This window comes from Cibotium barometz, chromosome 61 (assembly GCF_041138505.1).
Source record: "Cibotium barometz isolate CiBa-2024 chromosome 61, ASM4113850v1, whole genome shotgun sequence".
NCBI classification, from domain to species: domain Eukaryota; kingdom Viridiplantae; phylum Streptophyta; class Polypodiopsida; order Cyatheales; family Cibotiaceae; genus Cibotium; species Cibotium barometz.
Genome location: NC_141106.1, coordinates 18,112,902 through 18,135,202, shown reverse-complemented (window position 1 = coordinate 18,135,202; position 22,301 = coordinate 18,112,902). Strand labels below are relative to the sequence as shown.

The 22,301-nt window shown below is 40.3% G+C and overlaps 1 pseudogene across 1 annotated transcript in view; it reads left to right on the top strand.

Moving 5' to 3' along the window:
• The window catches only part of LOC147604630 (putative magnesium transporter NIPA6), a 53,355-nt pseudogene extending 47,329 nt beyond the window's left edge, over nt 1–6,026 (top strand). The window contains exon 9 of the transcript XR_015265290.1: nt 5,398–6,026. The product of XR_015265290.1 is annotated as a putative magnesium transporter NIPA6 (transcript). The remainder of the gene's footprint in view (nt 1–5,397) is intronic.
• The last annotated feature ends 16,275 nt before the right edge of the window (nt 6,027–22,301 follow it).

Below are 22,301 nucleotides of genomic sequence, written 5' to 3'. Positions count from 1 at the left end.
ATAAGATGAGGGCTACCTCAGAATCCCAACCTTCTCTCACGGATAATGACTCCTTACAGCCATATCCAGCATCATATTACACACAACTGTGTAGAAAGCCAGGCGCAAGAGTTGTTTGTCACTTTGACGTGACAGTGTGGCTTTTTTGTCCAGGATGATGGTTTCATCACCCAAATGCACTGGAGGGGCATTGCTTTTGTCATACGGGGAATCTTTGCTCATACGATGCCTTACTGTGTTATTGAGTGCAATCGAGGACGCTTGCTATTTTTCAAGAGGGGGGTATGTTACGACCCTGTGTTTTTATCTGGACAGAAAGCAGGTGGGCACGAGCATGGGATGGACAGTATGAATGGCATCCGTTTGGATTTGAAAAGGAAACCATGTGGCCAGCCCAAGTGTGAAAGGGACAAAAAGGGATTTTAATTTAAAGGTTTTATAACCTTTGATGATAAAGATTTTTTTTTTGGAAGATGCGTTTTTGCTATTTGCTTTTGGCTTTTTGGAGAAAAGCGTACTGAATCGCATCTTTAGAAAAAGACGGAGGGTGGCAGAATTGAAGGGGTGGTGTCGGGTGGCGTGTAATGTGTGGCGCTTCTTCTCCATGGATGATTGGTCGTTGGCACATGGCAACTGAGGCACAATAGTGGCAAGGCAAGGCATTGGTTGGGGGTGCACGACATTAGCCAGTCGTATGGGGTGAGGGTAGGCGGTGCAGGGGATGGGTGCACGGCTGCAGCTTGTCGCTAAAAAGCAAGCCAGCGCAGGCATATCACAGCTTTGGCCGGACGCCAAAGAGCTTAGGCGATTTCAGAGCAGCAGCGCAGGTGGGATGGGCTGCAGGAAGCATCGGGCTGCACTACAGGGTGGCGCGAGGCTACAAAGAAGGCCGATGTTTGACTGCTTCTCTCTCTTCTGATGATCGATCCCTCGCCTTTGCCTTACAGAACATGGAGCTCTCCAGATCGCAACAGCAAGCCTCTGACCTCTGCCACATAGTCTTCGAAGGTGAGCGCATCCACCAGGATCTCAGGCTGCGCGCCCATAACAATAGATTTTTCCCAAACTTTTTTTGGTGTAGGAGATTAGAGACTGGCTTTTTCTCTCTCTCCCTCATCGTGGATTGCAGGTCCTGTTGAAGAGACTTGGATACAGGAGAACAAGCTACATATACACGGGACGATGTTCATGGAAGAGATGTGTTGTTTCTCTTCGTCTTGAACTTATGTGTATTCAGGGGTTGCTTGACATGTCTGCTATCTTTATCTCTATGAGTTATGGAAAAAGCAGGTATTGCTGTGGAAATCAACCCTAGTTTTGGCACGAACTTATGTGTATTCAGGGGTTGCTTGACATGTCTGCTATCTTTATCTCTATGAGTTATGGAAAAAGCAGGTATTGCTGTGGAAATCAACCCTAGTTTTGGCACCGTGATTGGATGGTGTATCTGTGGGTTTCTCATGGAAATAGGACATTGGTTTCGAGGAAACAGGCCTATGGTTTATGGGATATAGGTCTTTGGTTTATCGGATATAGGTCTTTGGTTTCATGTGGAAAACATGTCTTTGGATTCATGTGATTAGGTTGTAGTTTTCTGGAGGTTACATGCAAGCTATGGCTATAGGGAAGGACATGTGGTACGGTATAGTCCTACTGCTGTTTGGGAAAAGGTTTGAAGGATCCATAGTGGAGATGGAGAAGACCTTTGGAAAGCAGGGAGGTACATGTGTGCCTTCTCTATGGTATGCTGTGTTGTAATAACGAGATACAGGTCTATGGTTTATGGGATACAGGTCTTTGGTTTCATGTGGAAAACATGTCTTTGGATTCATGTGAACAGGTGTAACTTGGTTGAACACAATGCTAATCAATACACTTAAATACACTAAGATTTGAAGGACACTTGCTCAAATACAAGAAGTAAATTGCTGAATTGACAAGAGGCACACAATGAGCCGGAACGGCCGACCCCTCCCTTGAGTAAATTGTATTACTATTGGAGAAATTCAATACATAGTTTCACGGGCATCCATTGCCAAATCCTCCATGCCAATGCATATGAAATTCAGCATTTAGAAAACAATGGTATGTCGATGTAGATCACCAAGGAGCTGCCTTGATGCCCGGTCCGACTTCAGGTCCCATATTCTCTACCATTGGCTCTATGTTCTACCAAGCAAGGTAGCAACATCTTCAAGAGCACATAGGACAAGAGAAATACTACACAGGGCGGCTAAACAAGGAGTCTTGCCCTTCTACTGAGTAAGTAATGACAATACATTGTCCAATTACCTTACCAGTCTTCATAGAAGTTGTTGCAAGCGGAAGTCTTCGCGTTGGAAGCTTTAGAAGTGTTGATATCTTCGATTTGCCGCAATCCTTCGCGACAAAAGTCTTCAAGAGGATGAAGGGAACCTTGGAAAAGCTTCCCCTATGGTTCAACTTGAGAAAGGAAGGCTGAAATTGGGGTTTTTAGCAAAAAGACCAGAAATTACAGCAAAAATGAGAGCTGTTTTGCTGAATTTCAGTCATTGGGAGTGAGTAGGAGAGTGATTAGCACTTGGAAACACTCTTGGAAGCTTGGAAAACACCCTAGCAAGTTGGGTATGGCTATGGAGAGCTTGGAAATGGAGAGAAATGGTGGAAAAACAGAGTTTTCAGCCTCCAAAAATCCTCATGAAGAGAAAACACGAATTTCTCTTAATAAGTAAGTGAATTGGGGTCCAATCAGGTGAAGGGACATAGAGAGATGCCCATTTATGAGTAAAAGGGGAGGATCAGGTCCTGGACATTGAGTCTTGTCCGCCTCGGGACTTCAGTGAGTGTGAACTTGGAAGCGGTCATAATTTATAAGTGACTTTTGGGCGCCCAAACTTTAATGAAATGGGAACGCACTCACTTATAAATATTGGCTAAGTCCTAAAGGCTATTTGAGCCTAGATTGGGAAATACTTACCACCTGTTCACATGCCACACAACCATGTCAGCAGACAGTTTCACACGCACGGTTCACGGGTGGGTGTCCCCTAGCCCGAAACTACACATAGGTCATGCAGGCATGAAAACAGCATGCAATTTCATTTGCAGGCAAGCACATAAAGATGCTATGCAATGCAGCATTGGCATGAGCAATTTCCGTTCTTGAAACCATATAAGACCAGGCGTTTCCAGGCAAGTATATGTGATACCAGACCCAGTGGAAAGCCAATCCTCCAGGCGTTTCCGGGCATGTACACAAAGGCACAAGTCCCAGCGGAAAGCCAAGTCCGCCAGATATTCCGGGCATGATAACATCAAGTCCCAGCGGAAGTCATATCCAACTATACAGCATGACACGTGTCAATCACTTGCATAGGCATATTCCATAAGCCATGGACACCAATCCAATATGTACATAGTGTGAAAGCAAGAGTGAACCATTTGGGTGGCCAAATGGTGACAACAGGTTGTAGTTTTCTTGAGGTTACATGCAAGCTATGGCTATAGGGAAGGACATGTGGTACAGTACAGCCCTACTGCTGTTTGGGAAAAGGTTTGAAGGATCCATAGTTGAGATGGAGAAGACCTTTGGAAAGCAGGGAGGTGTTGTACATACGTGCCTTCTCTATGGTTTGCTGTGGTGTAATAACGAGATACAGGTCTATGGTTTATGGGATACAGGTCTTTGGTTTCATGTGGAAAACATGTCTTTGGATTTATGAGAACAGGTCGTAGTTTTCTCGAGGTTACATGCAAGCTATGGCTATAGGGAAGGACATGTGGTATGGTACAACCCTACTGTTGTTTGGGAAAAGGTTTGAAGGATCCATAGTTGAGATGGAGAAGACCTTTGGAAAGTAGGGAGGTGTTGTACATGTGTGTCTTCTCTATGGTATGCTGTGCTGCAATAACGAGATATAGGCCTATGGTTTATGGGATACATGTCTTTGGTTTATCGGATATAGGTCTTTGGTTTCATGTGGAAAACATGTCTTTGGATTCATGTGAACAGGTTGTGTTTTCTCGAGGTTACATGCAAGCTATGGCTATAGGGAAGGACATGTGGTACGGTACAGTCCTACTGCTGTTTGGGATAAGGTTTGAAGGATCCATTGTTGAGATGGAGAAGACCTTTGGAAAGCAGGGAGGTGTTGTACATGTGTGCCTTCTCTATGGTATGCTGTGCTGTAATAACGAGAGTTCTCATTTGGAAGTCTTGGGTGAAACTATAAGGGATCCTATTGGTGGAGGATTCTATAAGTTGTACTTTGTACTCAAATTTGATCAAGTAAGAAATACCGCAAGGGGCGCCATTGCGTTTTGGGGACAATCAATGCCCGTGTACTATTTGCAGGAGCACTCTACCTCCTCCCTGTTTGTTTTCTTTTCCAAGTCCTCAAAGGTGTTGAAGTGTTTTGTGTGCGAGTGTTTGTTTCATCGCCCGTCAAATTTCTGGAGGTTGGTTTCATCACCTCTCTCAAAGATACTACCATTTTGAAAGCTCTTTATTGTAACCAGCCCATAGTCTTTGCCGTATTGTTCTCCATACAAATTTGAGCTCCTTATAAGAGCTAGAGCCAAAGCTAGCATATGGAGTTCTTTCTGAAGGCCGGTTTCATCACACCTCTCAAAGATACTACCATTTTGAAAGCTCTTTATTGTAACCAGTCCATACTCTTTGCTGTATTGTTCTCCATACAAATTTGAGCTCCTTATAAGAGCTAGAGCCAAAGCTACCATATGGAGTTCTTTCTTGATAGAGAGGTAGAGCCATGAGGAGTTTGTGTTGTACCACTATAAAGTCCTGATTTTGAGAACCAATTTGAGATCAACTCACAGCAAGCACGAGATACATTGATATTAGTGGTAAAGGTAGTATTCCATTTCTAATTCACCCTCAAGGTAGAGCCACAGATCCAGATTGGGAACTGCTGACAGGCTCATCACCCCACAGCTGTAGAGGAATAGATCAGCCATCTGCTTTTAATCTGGGAGAGGGTAGATTTGGTGCACACCAAAACCCAGCATCACTCACCCGCGCTAACTCTAGTAGACTGGTCCGGATTCCTGATCCTCAGCCAATGCTACACATGGGGTTCCTTCTACATGGCTTCGCAGGGGAAGTCTTCACTAAAGCTGTTTGCCATGGAGGTTCCAACATTGGAACATTGACTTGATCAACTCCAAAAATATCAATTACCTTATGGGCACACCTGAATGATTGAGCTGAGACAGGTCTGTCAAAGTTGGAGGTTTAAACATGACCATTCTTGATAAGATCTAGCGGCCATCTTAGAAGTGGTTGAGACCAGCAGTTTTTGTTTTAATGGACCTTCTGATATTGTAAAATGTGATGACTGTGAATGAGTATTCGATCTGGTGTGAATATCTTTTTTTCGGCATTTTAATTGAATGCAGGTATCTATTCAACGTTGTCACCGTCGCTTTCTTCACGCCTCACCAATGGGGTTGCAGACGTGGTGAAGCGTCCCGAGGAAGATGACATTCCTGCAGCTGACATCCATTTGCGCCGGCATGAGCTATTTCTTTCTCCATGAGTAACCTTCCTTTGTGTTTCTCTACTGTATCCTACAAGAGGCATTCTTGCATCAGAAGCTTCTGTTGCGAACTCCGTTTACTGCAAGGTTCGCCCACCACTCGAAAATTTCGGTCTTGAAGACTGAAGTGGCCAATACAAAGCATTTGAACTTAGGCACAAGTTCCCACAAATATCCTTTTTGCATACGAAGAGTAATGGACGATGGCTTTCAATCGCATGTGTACTTAGATTTAGCTGAACTACAGTTCCTCATCGCGCAGCTGTACAGGGTCGGTTTTGTACTTCAAAAACCACTTTTTTTACCTGGTTTAAGCTTGTGTACCAAAGTACATTGGGCCCAGTTATTGTACTACCTTGGATTGAGTTTTTGAATGTACAGCAAAGCCAGAATTGTAGGTGGTCCATTTTTTCACCGAAAATTTGGTGTATGTTGTAGTGTGATATACATTGGCAGGTCTATTTGAAATTGGTCAATGATATTCAGAAAGGGAAGGATGCCTGCCATATCTGTGCTTTGCTGGCAGAGGCCCCAGCTTTGCCACTGGCCTGCCCTTCTCCATAAGATTGCGGATGGGGGAAGAAGGCACAGAGCAGGCTTTCATGGCCTGTACCCCTCTCTCTCTCTCTCCGCTCTTAAATCTTTTTATAATAAGTTGAATTTGTAATCAATTCAACGTCAAGCTTTCCTTGAATGCAATGGACGCATTAATTCAGAGGACAGAGGCTCTAGAAGCCTTGACATGGAAGTGATTTTATTGGTCTTCTGGGCATTGTGGCGCTATGTCAACAAGAGGGTAAGGCAGGACTAGATGCATACAATATCCATGCGCCATGGAGGGTTTGGGAAAAGAAAGGGTTTGATAACATGAAAGCAACCAAGAGTTTGAACCCCAACACTTTGGAAAACATGTAAATCATATTTAGACCAAAAAAAAAAAGTTGAAGCTCAATAAAAGATTAAATTCAATCTACACATTGAAGAATCTAGCTTAGCTCCAACCTCTTTACGTTACAGGCTTGTTTCAAGTTTATTCTTAAAGTGGAAAGGCATCCGTAGCCATGCTATGTACAATCACCATTTGCCTATTGATCTATGCTACATTTCTCAAATTTTCGTTTCCATTAGGTTAGAAGTGGTTTCTTATTTCTTGATTTTTTGGGAGGGTTTAGATAGAGAGAGGTCTTACAAACGGCTACAAGGATCATAAAAGTGTGATGATATGATGGTCCACATGTAAAGTAACATGCAAGTTGCAAAAAGGACAAACTAACAAAAGAGGTCAAACCATAGTTGCTCTCATACATTGTACTGACATTGTCGTCTAGTACGGAATGTTGCAGTACGATATCTCCCCCTCCCCCCTCCCCCCGCTTCTTTTGTTTTTGACTGTAATTGTATTGACCTCCCCTTTTTTTTTAAATTTAAAAAAAAGTCGTCATTTATAGCTATTTTTGACTATTATGGGGTTGGCTTGCTTTTGGTATCCTTTTAGGCTAAGCAGCCAAGGATTTGTGGATGTTGACTTTTGGTGTGGTTCCAAAGGATATGTTCTCTCTATCCTTATGATCACCTTTCTTAGTTAGGGTGACAAGAAGCAAAGGCTTCTCCTCAACTACCTCCCTCTCTGTGTGTCTTCGTAGACCGTCGTCCAACAGTTGGGCCTTGGCCTCGGGTGGTTGCCTTGGACTCTTTGGTCTCCCTTTAAAAAGCTCTCCTCGAACCTTCTCTCCATCACAAGTTTCAAGCTCTCATGGCTCTAGCCTCTCAAGCTCAAGCTCCAGCTCCCATTGCTCTCAAGGTTTGTAACAACCTCTGAGCTCTTTATCCTTTCAAATTGATAATCCATAAATTTAAGTGTTAAAGAAGCTGTGCTTTATTGTATTATATTCCAAAATTTCATACAGTACGGTAAATTTTCGTACGATATCATATCGTACGATCGTATGTCAACAACTATGGGTCAAACTAGAAACCAAAGGAGGGATCCACAATGGTTTCTTCAATGTACCCATGCAAGATGCTTTAAAAAAAGAACTAATCGAAGAGGGAGATCACAATGCTCTCTTAAATGTACCCATGCAAAATCCCATCATGAGCCTCTACCAAGGAATCTCCAAGGCTAAGGAGGAGGAGGGTGCATGTTTGTTGTGCTATTGGTGGCCCATCATAAGTCTCTACCAAGGAATCTCCAAGGCTAAGGAGGAGGAGGGTGCATGTTTGTTGTGCTATGAGTGGCCCATCATAAGCCTCTACCAAGGAATCTCCAAGGCTCAAGAGCAAGAGGAAGGGAGGGGGGTTAAAGGGCGAGTTTGGAATCATGCTTTCTCTTGAGCAAGTTTGCATGTCTTTGTTGAGCTAGCAGTGGTCTTTGTTGATGAGAGGGCATGGGCATTTCTTCTTGTTGTGAGCAAGGTTAGCCATCTCTTGTTGAATCCCACTAGGTTCAATGGCACTAGAAAATGTGTAATGCAGTGGATTCACATGCTTTGTAAAGGTGATCAAGCCTTGTAAATAATGGGCCAAAAAGGAGGCATGGGCATGGGCAAATGTGGGGGCCAAGAGAACAAGTGAGTATGAAAAGGGACAAGAGTATATAAGATAATAATCACAACTAATTCATATTCACTAATAATTTTGATAATCAATTTTTTGTTCAAGCAAGCTTCCATGGTGACCTTCTCCCTCGTGAGATGGTGCATGTGTGTAATCCATGCTATGAGTGCAACGTATCCTTCCTCTCTTTCTTTGAGTGGTATCAAAGCTTGGCTTATGATCCATTTGAGCCACTTAAGCTATTTTTGAGCCATTTTCTTGCAACGTATCCTTCCTCTCTTTCTTTGAGTGGTATCAAAGCTTGGCTTATGATCCATTTGAGCCACTTAAGCTATTTTTGAGCCATTTTCTTGAAAACTCCAATTTCAGGTAAACCCTAGATCTTGATTACTATTGCATTTAGTAAAATATCTTTCTCCTAATCATGGATATCATTTTGGGGTTTCATTTGGGACAAGTTTGAGGAAATTTGGATAAGAAATGGCAAATTTGGACCATTTTTGAGCCATTGTGGGTAGCCAGACATAGTATGGGCAAAAAAAATTTGAGATATGCACAAAGTTTTGGAGGAATGGACATTCTAATTTCTTTTTTTCTTTCCTCTACAAATGGAGGAGGTTGTTGCATGCATTTGAAGCTTGGGAGTACCTTTTGGAAGCTTATGAAGGCATCAGAGAGTGTATTTTGAGCAAAAAACGATGCACAAGATGCTTGTGGGCTGTTCGAAATGTGCCGCCTTCTATGGTTCCAATGTGATGCCCTAATCACATAGGTTGGCTTCTCTACTTTTCTCTTGTGTCTATTCTATGCATACACTTGCTATCTTCACCATTTCTTACAAATTTTGGGTGTGATTCTTGTGATTTGGGGGTTTTACATAATCTTGAATAAGTCTTGATAATATTTATAAAATCCTACCCTATTCCATGTGCTTGTTTCAAGCCTCTTCATCATCAATATGGCTCCATTTGCATTAGCTTTACTTCCTATGGTGAAATTTTAGGGTTTCTTGCTATTTCTTGCTTTTCTCTCATAATCTTGCCCTTTTCATGCTTAATTACAAGAAACTTGACCTAATGCATGAATCTTTACATATTGCACAAGCTTGGATTGATTGAAGGGCTTTTCCTTCATCATATGCATAAATCTTCATCAAAATGCATAAGAATTCCTTAATCTTGATCCATTAGCATCATTTCATATATTTCCTTGATATTGGGAGATAATGGGAAGCAATGTAATGAGTTGTTACCTATTGCAATAGATATGGTTGCAATATGCAGTCGTTGGAGGGCATTGATTGCCTTTGGAGAAGCAAATGGATTATGTGGTGTGAAGTTGCATGCATTTTGATGCATATGGATGCTTATGAGCTAATATGGATTGACTTTTGGTGGTATGATTGCTTTTTGGTGGCATGGGAGCTCAAAAATTGAGCAATATTATGATAAGTTGCAATATGGCATGAGTCATGGCCATTGGTAAGCATTCTCACCGCTTTTGCAATTTATTTTGATTCCTAGAATCTAGAGATGTGCTAAGAGGTACTCTTGGCTGGAGGAGGAAGAGAAGCCAAGAGGGAGAGTTTTCTTGAATTCTACTAACACTGAGTGCCTTGGAAAAGGTGGTAGTGGGAGGATTAGGCACATGTGGAGGAAGATGGATTAACCTCATCATCAACGTTAAATTCCAAAACTTATCCTTATCACATACTTGGTTCACATGGGAATGCATGGATGCTCATGAACAAGGCAAAGATGGGCATTGAAGAGGTTTCATGTATGGAAGTTCGACATATTTGTTAGGCATATGCAATTTGACATCATGGAAGGCATTGGATGATATTATAGACATTATTTGGCAGTCGGTTATAAAAGGATTCTTGTTTTGTCTTTTGATCGCTCACAATTGAGGTGCAAAACCCTAATTCAATCATGAATGCTTCATGCTGTTATGGAATGCATATGATGGCTAGAAAGTACTATCTAAGAGCTACAAGATGAGCTATCAACCTTGCCAATCAGATACTGAATTCTAAGTCAATGGGAGAGAGTTGATCGATCACATTACCCTAATTCAATCAAAATCTGTGTGGATTCTAGTTGAATGATTTATATGGTTCAAAAGCCTCATCATTCAAACCAAATATCTCTCGTTTCTCCGATGTTGTTTCACTGAGATTAACTTGAAGCGGTTGTTGACTTTTCTTTTAAAAGTCAAAACAGAGGAATATAGGCCGTTGATTGTAACAAAAAGAAGTACATTTTGGAAAATAGGTACCAAGGGCTTTCCAACAAGCCTTAGATCTTTGAATTTTGACATTTGAGAGATACAAATTTGTAGCCATGTTGAGAGGTAGAGCTTGTAAGAATTCGAATATACTTCAAGAACTCATGGATCGTGGAAATATAAAGTATGTGGATGATGTTGAGTTTATTAAATATATTGAAAATGAAGGTGAGTATGTGTAAATGCTAAGCATACCAATGAAGGTAATGGACATGCCAATGTGGGTGATGCCAAGCAAGCAAATGTAGGCAATGTACATACCAATGCAGGTGTACAAAATGTAAAAGTTGGCCCTTCCATTACCAATGATATGCAAAGGTCATGTTAATGATGAGATCTCAAAAGATTGCATATGCAAAGCTGATTTGCTAGTACTTGACATGGATCCTATTGACATTATTTTGGGATGTGATTGACTCTTGAAGCTGGTGCTATTACAATATGCATGGTAACAAAAGTGTTACATTATGAGAAAATCAAGTGTCCAAGATGAGCTTGATTTAATAGCAGCTTAAGAAAATGGGACATGTATATGTATTATAGCTTTGTAAAGATAAGAACGATAATGAAGAGAAATGAAGAGATGAGAACGATGTTGCAAAGAACGATGCATATGTATTATAGCTTTGTAAAGATGAGAACGATGTTGATGAAGAGAGTAAAGTTAGAAATGAAGGGATGGTTCATTTGTTGAAGGAGTATGAGGATGTATTCCAAGTGTTTTCCACCTAAGTAGGATATTGACATGGAATAGAACTTAAGTCTAATGCTAGGCTTTCCAACAAGGCTCCATATAGATTTTCAAAAGTGGAGAAGGATAACACGGCAAAACAAGTCCAATAATTGATCTTAATTAATAGCACTCAAGAGAGAGCTTAAGAAAATGGAGCATGCATATGTATTACAGCTTTGGAAAGATGAGAACGATGTTGAAGAGAGTAAAGTTATAAATGAAGGGATGGTTCAATTTGTTGAACAAATATGAGGATGTATTTCAAATTCCCAAGTGTTTGCCACACCTAAGCAAGATATTAATCATGGGAGAGAACTTGAGTCTAATTCTAGGCCCACCAACAAGCCTCCATATAGATTGCCAAAAGTGGAGAAGAATGATGTGGCAAAACAAGTCCAATAATTGAGCTTGATTAATGCACTCAACTCAAGAGAGAGCTTAAGAAAATGCGGCATGTATATAGCTTTGTAAAGATGAGAGCAATGTTGAAGAGAGTAAAGTTACAAATGAAGGGATGGTTCAATTGTTGAACGAGTATGAGGATGTATTTTAAATGCCTAAGTGTTTGCCACCTAAGCGGGATAATGATCATGGGATAGAAATTGCCTAATGCTAGGCCCGCCAATAAGCCTTCATATAGATTGTCAAAAAGGTAAAGAATGAGATGGCAAGGCAAGTTTGACGAACATGGGTTGGCTAGTCAATCTCCCTTTGTATCTCCTGTACTCTTGGTGATGAAGAAAGAAGGTACTTTTTGTATGCGCATTGACAGACATGGGTTGGTTGGAGCTAATTGGTTGGAGCTAAGTTTCTCCCTTTGCATCTCTTTTATCCATGTCCAATATTTGTAAATAATTGATGGACATAGGTTGGAGCCAAGTCAATCTCCCTTTGCATCTCTGGAACTCTTGTGGTGAAGAAGAAAGATGGTACTTTTGGTATGGGCATTGATTATACAGACTTGAATAAGATCTCTATTAAGAATCGTTATCCCATCCCAAGAACAGATGATTTTTTAGATAAGTTCAAAGGTGAAAGATTCTTCACCAAGATTGACTTGAGATTGGGCTACCACCACGATGGCATTTAGGACACAGAGGGGTCTCTATCACTTTTATGGTTATAATGTTTGGGTTATGTAATGCATCTACCACTTTTCAAGCTTTGATGAACAAGGTGCGTCAACCTTTCATCTTCAAGTTTGTATTGGTCTTCTTCGACGATACATTGGTGTGTACAACAAGAGTGAAGAGGAGCACTTGGCTCATATACACATGGTGTTGGATGCATTGAGAGCCAACCAATTGTATGCTAAGGAGAGTAAATGCACATTCATATGGTGGCAAGTGAAGTGGAGTACCTCGGTCATATTGTGGGCAAAGATTGTGGGCAAAGATGGTATAAGGGTGGATCCCAAGAAGGTGGAATGTGTGAAGAATTGGCCAACTCCTACCAATATCACACAACTAAGGGGTTTCTTGGGCTTATCATATTTCTATAGGAGGTTTATTGAAAATTATGCTCACAATATGGCTCTATTAACAGATAAGCTTGAGAGAGAAGCTTTTTTTGGGATGATGTAGCCCAGAAGAGCTTTGAAGAACTCAAAAGTATGTTTACCATTGCCCCTATTTTGGTTGTCCAGAATTTTCCAAGCCTTTTACTATAAGGGTAGATGTATGTGGAAGAGGCATTGGTGCCGTGTTATATCAAGATCATGGGGTGATTGCATTTGAGAGTCGTAAACTTGATGACAAAGAGATGGAGAGTTTTACATGAGAAGTGATCTCATAGGGTACTTAAGTACTTTTTACCTCGACTCAATCTTAGTACCAAACAAAGAAGATGGTTGGGAATGTTGAAATAATACAACAAAATATCATGTGAGATTGGTGCTAGAAATATAAGCCCAACTTGTCCCTTAGCCATAAATCAAATGTGCATAAGATAAAAGGTTACCCTAAGCTAGAGTCAAAGTGTGTAGCATCACTTCATGCGTCCAAACACATGTCAAGGGGCATTGCTAGCCTCAAGGGGTTGTGGAGAAATGAGTGGAAAAGAATCCATGTGTACATCATCAGTGATGCCAGCAATGCACCTTCTCAAATGCTATATTCGTTTGTGTAACTAGTTCATTTTAAGTAATGCAATCAAGTTGTTTTTCATATTATGAATAGGTCGTTAGCATTCCCCCCATGATTCTAACATGGTATCAGAGCTATTAAATCTATTAGGTCCCAATTAAGCATAATTAGTATCTCATTAATAAGTTAAATACATATCTTGCATTTTAGGCTATATTCTAGGAAGAGCACGCCTAACTTGGAGGGCTTCCACCATCTATTCTAGGAAAAATCTCACTGAGATTTTTTTAGGAAATTTATAGAGCTACTCAAGTGCTAAAACTCATCATCTCAATTTCATAAATTTGTGCACATACAGCATGGCATTGCGTTAAACCCCAAAATAGGCACATTTTTTCACAAGCAATTTGGTGCAGAGGCATGTTCTCCTTCTATGCTTCAAATTGATTTGATTCCTCTAAACCAAATTAGCACCCCTAGGTGCTCTAAAATCCCACAAAACATCTCTTTGGTCTACACAAGAATGAGCCGAATTTGTTAGAACCTGTCAAGCTACCAGAAACTGTTTTGAATGTTAATTATCTTCTTAATCTTGGTAATTAATCATCTGCAAACAACATGGCCATGATATGTGAATCTTATCTTAAAGATTAACTTCTATTTGATTAATCCTTAATCATTACATAATTACCAAGCTATCTTCCTCTCACTAACTCCACTCTCTACACATAATTAATCACTTGGCTAATTTCTTGACAAACCCTCTTAAAGTTAAGTGATTGATTAGTGTGAAGGGAAATAAAATCTTACATGCCATACTCTTCATATAAGCTCATTCTACACTTAAGGCATTCAAAGTTTCCATATTTGTGAAGGGTTTTTAGACACTGCCTGAGAATATCTCTCAGTGGTAAGACCACCCTAATCGTGGCATCAAAATATCCTGAAAAATTTAATGGCACTGGTTTCCATACATGGCAAACCAAGGTTAAGGGTTATATAATGAAGAAGAATGTATGGAGTCTTGTTACACCTCAAGTAGAAGTGGGTTTCCATACATGGCAAACCAAGGTTATCTAATGAAGAAGAATGTATGGAGTCTTGTTAGACCTTAAGTAGAAGTGGGGGATGAAGCATATACCGTTACTACTAGAGCTACCATTGCTACATTGTAAGCTAAGGATTAGCAATCTTTAGGCATCATTATCACTGCACTAGAAGATGATTATATATACCATATAGGTAATGCTAAAAATTCTTCTCAAGCTTGGGAAATACTTGAAAGGACCTTTGGTGCTACGGCTAAACATTAAAAAGTTAGCCTTAAGATGCAAGCCTATGAGCTAAAAATGGAAGATAGTGAAAATGTAGCCTCTTTTTTCAATAGGAAAAAGAGTCTCATGACTCAACTTGTGTATGTCAAATTCCTTGTTCCTCAAGAAGATGTTATTGCTATCTTGTTAAAGAGAATGCCTCATAATTACAACCAAATTGTAACTATGCTTAAAAACAAGGAGTCCATTCCTTCTTTAGAAAGTGTGATAAACTCCTTGCAAGAAGAAGAAAAGGAGTTGGCCAAAGACTTCCAAGACGGTGCCTATGTTGTATCCTCCATCAATAATAAGAAGAAATGTGTAAGTTTTGGAAGGACCAATCACCAAACTAAATATTTCTACACCAAAAACCCTTGTGTACATTGTGGAAAGACCAATCATCCACCACACAAGTGCTATCTCAACGATAAGAAGGAAGGTAAAAAGAAGGCCAACATTGTTGCAGAAGAAGAGAGTAACTTTGTAGAAGTTTGTGGTTTTGTTAGTCTTGGAGATGATGACTCCTATGCTTTTGTAAAGAGTTTGTCATTGCTCACTCTTATATGGTCAAGCATTTGTTTGTTGTATATACCCTTGACTATTTGTTAGAGAAGAGTACACACACCCTTTGTTGTTTTTAGGGGGTAATCTTCCTCATTGTAATCAGGGAGGATTGTTAGGCAAAAACTATTGTTGAGTGGGGTCAGGGAGGATTGTTGTTAGTAGGCAAAAACTACTGTTGAGTGTCAAGTCATTGTATCCAAGTTTGGCTTAAGGGGGGTGTTAGAAATATAATCCCAACTTGTTCCTTAGCCATAGTTCAAATGTGCATAGGATAAAATGTTAGCCTAAGCTAGAGACAAAGTGTGTAGCATCACTCTGCATGTCAAGGGGCATTCCTAACCTCAAGGGATCGTGGAGAAATCAATGGAAAATAATACATGTGCACATCATCAGTGATGTCAACAGTACACCTCCTCAAAGGATATATAAGCCTATGTAACTAGTTCATTTTAAGTAATGCAATCAAGTTTTTTATATTATGAATGGCTCATTAGCATTTACCCCATGATTCTAACAATTGGGGATATGGGCATATTGTTCATTAGGTTCATAGCCAACTTGGTGTGAACACTCTAGGTGTGAACTACCTCTTATAGTTAGAGTCCAAAATAGGGCCTTGGTGCCTATAAAAGAGTATTATACTTGGTGTTTTATTCATATCTTTTATAATACATTCATCTTATATTGTGCCCACTTTTCTCTCTCTTATGTGCTCATGGTTCTTCTTCTCTCTCTTCTTTACACTCCACCATCATGGAGATATTTCATCCTCCATAGCTCCATGATTGATCTCCTGTGATTTCCAACATGGTATCAAAGCCTTGTTCTTCATTGCCAAATCATAATTTAATCGTTGTCTAATCATTTCTCAGCACCATTCATAGGTTTGATTAGTGGGTTAATTTGAAAAACCCTAGATATGAATCTTGCGAGTGTTATTCCTTTTAATCCACTATCAGTGGATTAAAAGGATATGAATCTTGCGGGTGTTATTCCTTTTAATCCACTATCAGTGGAGGATTTTTTGCTTCTCCCACACCCCACCATTGGCAAAAATTACTATTGGGGAACTTGCACAACTCAAAGGCGTAGATGGAGGCTACATTCGCCTTGTAAACAGAGCTTGCATTTTTTTTTGGAAAAATGCAATGTTCACGGCATTTCGGTCTAATTCCACTCAACCTCGGGGATTTTAATAGCTACAAATCTACCTATAGCATTGGATTTGCAAAAACAAAAACGCTTGTAGCAACCGGTACAGCACTGTGTGCATCAGAGAAGCTACTTTTGGCATAAAGGTGATAGTGTGTCGAGACTAAGGTCATAATCCAAGGCATGCTTTTTGTTCCATCTTAGTTTAGATCAAATTTGGACCAACCTTAATATTACCCTTGTCTTAACTTGAAAAGGGACCAATCGCAAAAATCTATTCTTATTGCTTGATGTTTGCATTATGCTTGATGTTTCCACAAGAACACCTTATCTTAACTAGAAAAGGTGACCACTCACAAAAATCTTTCCTCATTGCTTAATTGATGTTTGCATCATGCTTGATGTTTCCACAAGAACACCTTACTCGTTGTACCATGTTGCCTTGCAGGCCTCCCAAGACCTTCAACATTTCCAATGCCAACACGAAACCGGCAATAGCCTCGACAAATCTTCATCTCGACATAATCCAAGGAAAGAATCTGCATTAGAAAGGGAGGCATGTTAACCCTCATTGGACACCTCTCTAGCGATGCCATCCATTGGCAACCGTCACTTTGTTTGGCCGTTGACATTAAAAATGCTAACATTGTATATTTTTGGTGTACGGTTGCCGCTTGTCTATAAAACGTACACCATGGGATTGATTATGGAGATCGCATGATTAGATTAAATGTTTGCACAAGCCTAGGTGGCCCTAGATAGCTATGGACCTATATAAATGATGGGGGCAAAGATAAGGGTCAATTTGTATTCTCACTATTCATTCTCTTGTACAACTAATAGAGTGCTTTTCTTCTCTACTCTCTTTCTCTCTTGTGTGTCTTGCTTGCTTGCTTGCTTGAATTACTCTTTTGTGCACCGAATTTTATGGTCTATTTAACCCGATTCTTTCAACTTCATGTTCAATTGACGCCTTGGAAAGACTTCCTCTTGGCCCGGATTTTAACCCTGACCCCGAGCCTAGGGGGCCCTTGGTCGACAGAGCACCAGATGGATTTTCACAGAGAAGCAGGCTCGTGGATTCAGCTAGCTTTTGAGGACAGATTTACAACCAGTTTACTTCAAGCTTGGGATCAACTCTCCGGTAGCCTCCGAGGAGCGTCTCCAAAAGCCATTGGTCTGGAACCCCATATCCGTTGCTTGCTTGAATTAGTCAAGCAAGCAAGACACACAAGAGAGAAAGAGAGTAGAGAAGAAAAGCACTCTATTAGTTGTACAAGAGAGAAAGAGAGTAGAGAAGAAAAGCACTCTATTAGTTGTACAAGAGAATGAATAGTGAGAATACAAATTGACCCTTATCTTTGCCCCCATCATTTATATAGGTCCATAGCTATCTAGGGCCACCTAGGCTTGTGCAAACATTTAATCTAATCATACGATCTCCATAATCAATCCCATGGTGTACCTTTTATAGACAAGCGGCGACCGTACACCAAAAATATACAATGTTAGCATTTTTAATGTCAACGGCCAAACAAAGTGACGGTTGCCAATGGATGGCGTCGCTAGAGAGGTGTCCAATGAGGGTTAACATGCCTCCCTTCCTAATGCAGATTCTTTCCTTGGATTATGTCGAGATGAAGATTTATCGAGGCTGTTGCCGGTTTCGTGTTGGCATTGGAAATGTTGAAGGTCTTGGGAGGCCTGCAAGGCAACATGGTACAACGAGTAAGGTGTTCTTGTGGAAACATCAAGCATGATGCAAACATCAATTAAGCAATGAGGAAAGATTTTTGTGAGTGGTCACCTTTTCTAGTTAAGATAAGGTGTTCTTGTGGAAACATCAAGCATAATGCAAACATCAAGCAATAAGAATAGATTTTTGCGATTGGTCACCTTTTCAAGTTAAGACAAGGGTAATATTAAGGTTGGTCCAAATTTGATCTAAACTAAGATGGAGCAAAAAGCATGCCTTGGATTATGACCTTAGTCTCGACGCACTATCACGTTGGTAATACATTCTTTAACTATTATCTTGCCTCGTAAATGAAACTACAAAAACTGATTATTATAAGTGTTCATTTTGATTCTAAAAATATAAAAGTAGGGCACCACCTTACAAACCCAATCAATGGCCTAAAGACCTCATATACAAGAGTATCTAAGAACTGGCTAAGTACCTCTACAATGTTGGTTGTGGTGTTTTTCTAAAAAACAAAGTCCTTTATTGATAGGTTTTTAACCACAAGGTCCCATCCCATCGAGATCCCTAAGGCTTCATCACTATAAGAGCCAAAAGTCCTGCCTAGATCGCACATGGTGATGGTTATCTTCTTGTGTTTTTTTTTAAAATTTTTGCTTTGTTAAAAAAAATTAGTTTCACTTTCACAACTCACCTAGAAGGCTCTATTCTAACTAAAGAGTGCACATTAAGGAAGGTGGAGTACTTGGCATACTCGAAGGTCTATCTTAGGGAGGATTGAACTAGGACCAAAGCCTAAATGGTTATTCAAGTAATAACTAAAAATTTGATAGACCGATTACATAACGATGCAAGCAAGCACTCAAACAAGCACTAAATGGGGAATCATAAAAAAGATTGAAACATTAGCAAAAGGTGAGGATGGGTTAGAATACACTTGGGCAATGAGGAAAACCCTGTCTAATCAAGGTTGCACGTCCACTGTAAGTTGTAAATCTCGATCTGGTCTAAACGATTGCACCTGAATAACTTGTAAATCATAAGCTGATTGTCAGATAACCATAGTTCGTAAGCATGCTCCGATTCGGTGTCATTAGATTGATTTTCCCCCTCACTTGGGTTTGCTTCATATATATATGTGTCCTTTGGTATACGATGCAATGGTTTGAGTGCATTCTCACTACTGTGAAATGGTAGGGGTACTATAGGTAAGTGATCTAAGTAGGTACCGTGAGCTAAGCTAAGTAGGTACTGTGAGCTAAGCTATCTCGAAAGTCACCCACCTTGCTCTAGAAGGGACAAGGAGTCAGAGACATTATTTGAATAAATGACAGTTTAAGTCCATAAGTTCTCACCTTCCTTCCTTGCTCTACAAGTTGTTCCTATGTGCAGTTCTATCCTGATAGGGTCCTCCCACTAGGTAATGTACACTCACATGATCATGTCATTGTGGTGTCTCTCCTACATGGACTGCGATATTCATGTCCCATACGCACCTAAAATAAGTTCTTCAGTGCTAACATAAGTAGGACACTACGTACAACATGTAATGCCTACAAGGAAAGCATGGTGCAAGGGGATGGAACTATAGGTAGAACATGTCCTCTACAAAGGTGGCTCCACAACATCTCTCCCTTTAGTGAGCCTAAAAATAGCATGAGTGGGTCTAGAAAGGAGGTATACATAGCTGCCCTTGATAGTACCATTCCTGAAAATCCGGGTCCAAGATAGGGTCACTCGTGTCGGTCCACGGAAAGCCCATGCTCATGGCCTGTAGTCACAATAGACTGTACATTCTTTTGTTTTGACATATTCTCTTTCTCATTTTTTAAAATTATTTTAATGGTTAGTGGGATATTTAGTATGTGTATAGGTGCTATATTACTGTACATGTTGGTGAAAGCTATATTGTCATGGGGTAGCTTTTTCCAAAGGCTACCTCTTGATATGGAAATGATCTTGTCGGGGAGAAAAAGGTGAAGGAGGGTTTAAAAAAATGATATTAGCATAAGTCCCCCCTTGTTTCTTATCATACCTTAACCTCGCGGAAGGTATTGTAGGTTTTTTATAACCATCCCTTCCAACTTTTCTCCATCAAATTTTGTTGGCTAAGAGCACCCTTTGTTCCTTGTCGTGGCATGTCAATTTCTAGCTTTAATGGCGGTAAAGGGCTCTCATAAGACTGGATGGATCTTATGGATTCTCCCTTGATAGACGAGTAATGGAGTTGACAGTTGCGTAGTGGGTCGCTCTAGGGAAACTAATGGGGATGGATAGCCAACAATGGTTTTGTAACCTTTAGTGATGTAGAAGCTTCACCATCAACCACCATGTCTCGTGTGATAGGGTTTCTCTTTGGGATCCAGACTTGTCTAGGCATTGGTGTGGTGAAGATTCTTTTCAAATATTATTCCCTTAAATTGTTGGAATTTGAGATATTGAAGCCTTTCTCCATCATTAATGAGGAGATTTGGGAATTTTTAAGTGAGGAGCAATGAGACTAGTAGTATACGTTTATGTTTTGGTATCCAAGTACAATGGTTAACCTTGATATTTTAATAAGTGTTTGGGTATCCATTTGGGGGTAAATTGTAACTTGGACTTCATGTGCCAATTCGTGTGTTGAGGTCCTCCTTGCTTGGTCGGTTGAGGTGGTATGGATGGAGAAATCTTGGGAACACATTTCAAGGTAGATTTGGGTTGCCACTTTATAGCTCGTTGTATCTGTTTATTCTTTTGATAAAACCAGTAAGTGCTTGTTGTGTGGAGGTGAAAAAATCGAGAGTTTTTTGAATAGTGGATGCTAAAGTGGAGGGGGTTTCCATAGATTTTGTAGTTGTTAAAATTTTGACCCATGAGTGATAGTGAGATGTGGCAGGGGTTTATAGGTAGATTGTTTAGCTATGGTTTCACCCATAGAGACACACCCGGTTGACCAATCAATCATACATCTTGTAGCCTTCATCCATGTATGACCCAGTATTACCAATTCATGTAATGTTTTGGCAAGCATAACCAAGAAGTCTCCCACTAGGCACTTGCTGCATTGCAGTATGTCTCTATTTATAATATCCCAAGAACCTTGGTATTTCTACCATGGATAACCTTCACCTTTAAGGAGGTATCTACGAGTTGGGGTTTTCCCAATTGGTTCTATGCATTGACAGAAATTAGATTATGACTAGCCCTGATATCAAGTAATGCATTATATAGCACTTTACCATAAGGGCTAACAAATTGAATGGATCTTCTGAGAGGTGGGATGTGATTCTCCATGTTTTCCATTACCTCTCCAACATAGGGGTGGGGAAAAATTAATGTGACACCTTTCCCCTTCCATCCATGCACAGGCCATGAGGTTGTTTATGAATGGGTAGTGGTGGGGAAAATTTGATGTGACACCTTTCCCCTTCCATCCATGCACTGTTTTACGAGGCACCACTATCAAGTTTCCCACCATCTCCATGCAATTGACAGCTGGCTCTTCACTTTCTGTACATGATGTCTACAATTACATTTACATCGATAGTTTCTAGTTTTAGATCTTGTGCTTCTCCCTTTTTGCTCTTTCCAAAATCTTGTCGTGATCCCAATTCTTGATCTTGACTAGATTTAGATTCTACTCCCTGGATGCTTTTTGATTCCTAATGTGTTTGTCTTGCTTGTGTTCTTTCCCATTCTAGCATCTTTCCATGATAAGGCTTTAGCCTACATCCGTTCACCAACTTCTTTAACCTTTCTCCATATAGGCTGGCCAGTTCAAAAGTTCTTGTCCATCTCATTTTTTAGTTTTCATGGGTGAGGTCCCATTTTTGAGGAGAGTAATAGAACTACATCTCCATCAGTAATGATTTTGAATTTGGTTTTCTTGTCTACTTGAAGCTTCCTTCTCTTCTGCACAATCTCAGCTATCCATGCACTATATAGTCTTTTTTCATATAATTTAGGGAATTGCTTGACCCTGTGAGTTTATGATTATTCCGAGGATAATCTTTCTACCACGGCTATTCTAAGACTTTATGTGAGAAATTCCATAGACACTATTGCTTCCAGTCCATACACCATGCTAAATGGTGTAAATCATGTCGCATCTTGTAGGTTATCCGAATGTCCACAATGCAGAGTGCAATTTGGTGTCCCAATCTTCTTGATCAAAATTCCTTTTAGGATCCTGTTCGTGGATTCTACCTGTCCATTGTCTTGTGGGTAGTAGGCTATTGATTTCTTGTGTATAAGAATGTGCTTCTCTATTAGCCTCTTGATCACTTTATTGAGGAAATGGATTCCTTGGCTAACTATCGCAATTGGGCATCCGAATCTTGTTATGATTGTTTCATGTAGAAATTTTGCCACTGATGCTGCCTTGCAGTC